Source organism: Bos indicus, chromosome X (assembly GCF_029378745.1).
Source record: "Bos indicus isolate NIAB-ARS_2022 breed Sahiwal x Tharparkar chromosome X, NIAB-ARS_B.indTharparkar_mat_pri_1.0, whole genome shotgun sequence".
NCBI lineage: Eukaryota > Metazoa > Chordata > Mammalia > Artiodactyla > Bovidae > Bos > Bos indicus.
In genome coordinates, this window is record NC_091789.1 from 32920226 (window position 1) to 32927947 (window position 7722).

The following is a 7722-nucleotide window of genomic DNA, read 5'->3' on the forward strand; positions in this document are numbered from 1 at the left end:
GACTGAACATGCATGGGATATGTTCATCAGAAAGCTGACTCTAAAACAGAGTTAAGTGTGCAGGATGTTTATCAGGAAGTGCTTTTAGGAAAAATACCTGTGGTAAGGGTGGGAAGGCAGCAAGAGTGGACAGAAAGATCAATCAAGCAGTGATACAGGCCTGGGCAAATACCACGGGGCAGTCTAGAGCTAGGACTGGCCTTCAGAGTTGTCTCAAATTACGGCCAGATGTCCAAGTATCTGTACATCACTTTGAGAAGTCATTGAATGTGGTTACCCTCAGAGGGCTGTGACCTTGGGCAAGGAGGTTCTCTGTAACTGAGGCAAGCCCTGAAGGTGCATATGGCCCTGAAGCGCCACCCTCTCAGCCACTGGGGAAAGAAGGCTTCCACTGAGAGGAGTCTTAGGTTGCACATATCTGTTTTCATATCTCTTCTGCCCTTTGAAATCATCATGAAAGAACAAAATAATATAACCTGACAGCAAGATAGAATGGGAGAAATGCTCAAATTCATTCGTTATTGGGGAAGTGCACCTCAAAACCACAGTGAAGTAGCACTTTACACTCGCTAGGCTGATTAATATCCCCACCCCCCAAAAAAATCTAAAACTAGCAAGTGTTGATGAGGATGTGGAAAAATTGGAACCCTTATACATTTTTCTTAGGAATGTCAAATGATTCATTTGCTGTGGAAAACAGATTTCAGTTCCTCAAAAATTAAATGGAATGACCATATGACTCTTTGGTAGAAGGTTTGAAGATCTGAAAACTGGTTGTTGTTCAGTTGCTCAGTTGTGTCCGACTCTTTGAGACCCCACAGACTACAGCACACCAAGCTCCTCTGTCCTTTACCATCTCCCGGAGCTCACTCAAACTCATGTCCACTGAGTCTGTGTTGACATCCAACCATCTTGTCCTCTGCCATGCCCTTCTCCTCCTGCCTTCAGTCTTTCCCTGCATTGGGATCTTTTCCAGTGAGTCAGCTCTTTGCAATAGGTGGCCAAAGTATTGGAGCTTCGGCTTCAGCATCAGTCCTTCCAATGAATATTCAGGGTTGATATCCTTTAGCATTGACTGGTTTGATATCCTTGCAGTCCAAGGGACTCTCAAGGGTCTTCTCCAACACCATAGTTCAAAAGCATCAATTCTTCAGTGCTCAGACTTTTTTATTATCCAGCTCTCACATCCATACATGACTACTGGGAAAACCATAGTTTGACTATACAGACCTTGGTCAGCGAAGTCTCTGATTTTTAATTCACTATCTAGGTTTGTCATAGCTTTTCTTCCAAGGAATGTCTTTTAATTCCATGGCTACAATCACCATCTGCAGTGATTTTGGAGCTCAAGAAAATAAAGTCTGTCACTGTTTCCATTGTTTCCCGATCTATTTGCCATTAACTGATGGGACTGGATGCCATGATCTTCGTTTTTTTGACTGTTGAGTTTCAAGCCAGCTTTTTCACTCCCCTCTTTTGCCTTCATCAAGAAGCTCTTTAGTTCCTCTTTGCTTTCTGCCATTAAGGTTGTGTCATCTACATGTCTGAGGTTATTGATAGTTCTCCTGGCAATCTTGATTCCAGCTTAAACTGGTGCCCAAACAAATATATGCAAGTACATGCATGTTCCCAGGTGGCTCTAGTGGTAAAGAGCCTGCCTGCCAATGCAGTAGATGTAAGAGACATGGGTTTGATTCCTGGGTCGGGAAGATCCCCTGGAGGAGAGCATGGCAACCCATTCCAGCATTCTTGCCTGGAGAATCCCATGGACAAAGGAGCCTGGCGGGTTACAGTCTATGGAGTGGCAAAGAGTCAGACACGACTGAAGCAACTTAACACACACATGTTCATGCATCACATCCAATAGCCAAAAGCAGAATAAGCCAAATATCCCTGGTGACTCAGTCAGTAAAGAATCTGCCTGCAATGAGGGAGATATGGGTTCGATCCCTGGGTTGGGAAGATCCCCTGGAGAAGGGAGTGGCTATCCACTCCAATAGTCTGGCCTGGAGAATTCCATGGACTGTATAGTCCATGGGGTTGCAAAGAGTCGGACACAACTGAGTGACTTTCACTTTCACTATCCATCAGCAGATGAACAGATAAATGAATTGTGGGAGATACATACAATGGAATATCACATAGACGTATAAAAAGAATGAAATACTGATGCATGCTACACCATGGATAACTTTTGAAAGTATCTTGCTAGTTGAAAGAATCCAAACACAAAGGATCATGAATTGTATGATTCCATTTCTCTAAAATATTCAAAATAGATAAATCTGTAGAGAGAGAATTCAAATTGGTGGTTGCCAGGGATTGGGGGAGAGGGGATGGGGAGCAACTGCTTAATGGGTACTGGGTTTCCTTCCAGGATGGTAAAAGTGTTCTAGAACTAGACAGAGGCAGTGGTTGTACAACAGTTGTGAATGCACTAGACTGTTTACTTTAAAATGGTTAATTTCACATTATATGAATTTATCTCAATTTTTAAAAAGTAAAAACAAACAAAACAGGAGGGGACCTACAATGGCTTAAAAATTTCACCAAGTTTCTAAAAGCTGCCACAATGGAGACTAATTAAGCCACAGCCTAGAATACCTACAAAGGGATTTCAACAAATGAGGAACAAACTTAGCCTAGTCAGTCTCCCGACTCCAAGAGAGCAGGTATGATACTGGGCAAGGTAAGACACGGGACATAAACCAGAGATTAATTGAAGGTTTCTATATGGATGGTAACCTCCCTCAGAAAGCCCCCAGATCAGTCTTTAACCCAAGCATAAAAAAAGAAGGGCTCTTCTCTAAAGAAATTTAATAAATTGTCTGGGGCAAAGCTAGGAAAGCTGGAATGAGTGTTGAAACCACCACCACAAAAAAAATCTCTCCATAATATGACATTTTGAGGACACAACAAAAAGTTTGAATTGTTCTACATTCAGCACACTGCCTCTTCATGTTAAAACAAAGCCTGCAAATGAATAGTTCCCACGCTGTACACAGAGTTTCCAGCCATCCTCATTCTTCATTGTAATCAAGTGACAAAGAGAGGTCAAACATTTGAGGATGGAATACAAGGTGACAGAGAAATACCAAGAACAAACGACAAAGCTGGCCCTAAAAGACTAAGACACAGAAAATAATTTATTTGTTTTTTGTTTATTTATTTGTTTGTTTTTTATTTTTTTAATTTATTTGTTTTTTGGCCATGCCGTGCAGCATGTAGGATCTTAGTTTTCTGACCAGGGATTGAACTCAAGCCCCTGCAGTGAAAGTGTGATGTCTTAACCACTGGACCACCAGGAAAGTCCCTCCAAGTATAATTTTGAAAGGACAAACAAAAATACCTTTTATAAACATCATCAGAAAGATTTAAGAAGCAATTGAATATATGGAACAAGAATACATTGCTATGGAAAAATTCCAACAGAACATGAAAGAACACTTGGAAATTAAAACTATAGTTGCAAAATTCAACATTCAATAAAAGAATTGAAAAGTCAAGTTGAGAAAAACTTTTACAATGTTGAGCAGAAATACAGTAAAGGGCACCATCAAGGGCTGGCAAGAACGTAGAGCAGTTCAAACTTTCACATTGATTGTAAGAGTGTTCATTGATACAGCCATTTTGGAAAACTCTGTGGCAGAATTTACCAAAAGCTAAAGTTAAACGTATGCCTATCTCATGAACTGGCAACTCTACTCCAAAGCGTATGCCCAACAGATGTGAGACTTCTGGCCACCAAAAGACACAGAGAAAAATGTTCAAAGTATTATTCAGAACAGCCTTCAACTGGAAGCAACCCAGAGGTCCTTTGATTGTAGCCAATAATTTGGGTAGACAAACCGATATCATCACAAAATGAAATACAATGCAGTAATAAAAAGAAAAAAAAAAAAAAAAAAACTACTGATACATGCAAAACATAATTAAATTCCAAAAACATAACATTGATTGCAAGAAACCAGACATCAAAGAGTATATAGTGTTCAATGACATTTATAGGAAGTTCTGGAACAGCAAAACAGATCTGTGGTGATAAGGTCAGAATAGTGGTTATCTTTGGAGGAAGGTCGAAGAAGGCAATGGCACCCCACTCCAGTACTCTTGCCTGGAAAATCCCAGGGATGGAGGAGCCTGGTAGGCTGCAGTCCATGGGGTCGCTAGGAGTCGGACACGACTGAGCGACTTCACTTTCACTTTTCACTTTCATGCATTGGAGAAGGAAATGGCAACCCACTCCAGTGTTCATGCCTGGAGAATCCCAGGGACAGGGGAGCCTGGTGGGCTGCCATCTCTGGGGTCGCACAGAGTCGGACACGACTGAAGCAACTTAGCAGCAGCAGCAGCAGTTGGAGGAAGGTATGGAACAGGAGTGGGCCATGAGGAAGTCTTCACGAGTGATGGAAATGTTCTAGTATATTATCTGATTAGTGATTATATGGGTGAGTACATATGAAAAAAATTAAGCTCTACACCTAAGATTTGTGCACTTTACTGTATGTAAGTTATGCCTCAATAACATAGGCAAACAAAATCTAGGGAGTGTGCAATAAAATATGAGATATTTAAGAAGAGCAAGATCTTACTAAGTTATAGAAATGGAAAAAAAAAAAAAACTAAGGGGGAGGAAATTAAAGGCATATTAGAAAAATAACTTTTGGTTCAGTTCAGTTCAGTCACTCAGTTGTGTCCGACTCTTTGCAACCCCATGAATTGCAGCACGCCAGGCCTCCCTCTCCATCACCAACTCCCAGAGTTCACTCAGACTCATGTCCATCGAGTTGGTGATGCCATCCAGCCATCTCATCCTCTGTTGTCCCCTTCTTCTCCTGCCCCCAATCCCTCCCAGCATCAGGGTCTTTTCCAATGAGTCAACTCTTTGCATGAGGTGGCCAAAGTATTGGAGTTTCAGCTTCAGCATCAGTCCTTCCAATGAACACCCAGGACTGATCTCCTTTAGGATGAACTGGTTGGATCTCCTTGCAATCCAAGGGACTCTCAAGAGTCTTCTCCAACACCACAGTTCAAAAGCATCAATTCTTCGGTGCTCAGTCTTCTTCACAGTCCAACTCTCACATCCATATATGACCACTGGAAAAACCATAGCCTTGACTAGACGGACCTTTTTTGGCAAAGTAATGTCTCTGCTTTTGAGTATGCTATCTAGGTTGGTCATAACTTTCCTTCCAAGGAGTAAGCGTCTTTTAATTTCATAGCTGCAGTCACCATCTGCAGTGATTTTGGAGCCCAAAAAAATAAAGGTTTTCACTGTTTCCATTGTTTCCCATCTATTTGCCATGAAGTGATGGGACCGAATACCATGATCTTAGTTTTCTGAATGTGGAGTTTTAAACCAACATTTTCAGTCTCCTCTTTCACTTTCATCAAGAGGCTTTTTAGTTCTTCTTCACTTTCTGCCATAAGGGTGGTGTCATCTGCATATCTGAGGTTATTGATATTTCTCCCGGCAATCTTGACTTTAGAGCTAAAGAAAAACCAGTTCATACTGAAAAGGTTTATTAAGTATCTAGCACAATGAATGAACACACACCCAAGTTTATGCATAGTTTGTGAAAGTTCAGAACACCAAGGATAGGAAAAGATTCTAAAAGCTTGTACAGATTTAAAAAAAAAAAAAAAAGTATACAAAGTTTCAGCGTGAAGTTTTATATACAGCCAAACTGTCAAGTACGAGAATTGAATAAAGTTTTTCAGACATACAAGAATTCAAAAAATTATCTCCTGCTTGATCCTTTAGTAAGAGGTTACTTAAGGGTGCCTTCTAGCAACCAAAGGCAGTATGGAGGAACTTGGTCAACATCCCCAAATATCCTGCCACAGCAGAAGGATGAGGATTCAGGGAGAATTTAAGGCTTGTTTCAAACAGATCTGGGGTCCTCAGATGGGTACTCCTCAAAGTCAGCCTCTGCCCCTTACACTCACTGCTGTATGCACAGTGAGTGTATACACACTGTGTATGTGCACAGGGTATGCACATGGCTGGCACAATTTGTTGGATTTCAAGGAATCACTGGGATGAGCAGCACAATCAGAAGTACTTGAGTGAGAAGGCAGAGCAGCCAAGATTGTGCTCAGCGCGCTGCCAGTGAGGGCTCTCACCCTGCACAGAGCAGCAGGCAGCACCCTTGTCTCTGGGCATGTGAATTGAATCTGAGGAGCCCGATGTGGACTGCAATTGCTACCACAAGTGCTGGGCACCAAGGGCCCCGTTCCAGGCAGTGACTGTCTCAGGATGTGCTAGACGGGTCTCTAACTGCCTGGGGAGTGGCTGGTGCATGGATCTGGATCTGGGCTGCCAGGAGGTAGATGATACAGCAGGACTAGCCTGGTTTCTGCAGCTTCCCAGGTGGCTCTAGTGGTGAAGAACCCGCCTGCCAACGCAGGAGACATGAGAGACGCAGGTTTGATCCCTGGGTCAGGAAGATCCCCCATCATAGGAAACGGCAACTCACTCCAGTGTTCTTGCCTGGGGAATCCCATGGACAGCGGAACCTGGTGGGCTATATAGTCCATGGGGTCGAAAACAGTAGGCAGGACTGTAGTGGCTTAGCATGCACGCAGCCTGGTTTCTAGCTGCAGACTCCTGGAGGGAGTGAAAATGAATTGAATTACAACCAGAACCTGATACTGCTGAAGTAAAACCCAGTGGAACATGAGGGCACAGAAGAAGGACTGGGCACCACTGCAGCCTTGACATTTGCTGAGCTCCAGGCTTCCCTGGTAGTGCAGCTGGTAAGGAATCCGCCTGCAGTGTGGGAGACCTGGGTTCGATCCCTGGATTGGGAAGAACCCCTGGAGAAGGGAATGGCTACCCACTCCAGTATTCTGGCCTGGAAAATTCCATGGACTGTATACTGTATAGTTCACAGGGTCGCAAAGAGTCGGACATGACTGAGCGACTTTCATTGCCCTAAGTCACATGCTCCACCAAGGCCTATATAAGGGGAGATGATCAGCTCATCACGGAACAAGTTGGTCCCAGTCCCGTTTGTCTCTGAACACCTTGCATCATCCTGAACGAATTTTCTCTTCCCTTCCATTCTCTCCCCTTCCTCTCCTCTCTTCTTCCTTCCTTTCTGCTCAAGCCCAGACCTTTTAATGCTGCCATTCATTGATTTGGCCAGCTCAGTTCTGGATGCGCAGACAGGCTTGGAGCAGGCCACCCTAGTACTGTCAGTCAGGAAGTGGAGAATTTTTAAAAGCCTCCACCAGGGGCTGCCCAAGCGCTGGCTTCAATGGTGATTCACTTCCGTACAACAACATAAAGACCAGGGGTCCCCAACCTTGGGATCTAATGCCTGATGATCTGAGGTGGAGCTGATGTAATAGTAATAATAGAAATAAAGTGCACAGTACATGTAATGTGCTTGAATCATCCTGAAATCATCACTTCCCCCACCTCCCACTCCACACCCCCCACCATCGGTGGAAAAACTGTCTCCCACAAAACCGGTCCCTGGTGCCAAAAAATTTGGGGACTGCTGATTACAGATGAAGGCACACACTTCAGACAAAACAGAAAAGCCTAATCACGTATTGCACGGAGTGAGGTATGACTGCTTTTCCCCCACATTTGCCCTGCATGCATGGGAACATGGAGGTTCTATTTGGTCACCCCCTTCCTCCTGGTTTTCCTCATTCCTCTTCCATCTAGGGAGGATTTCTACATATTCCCTCAGATAGAGCTTTACAAAG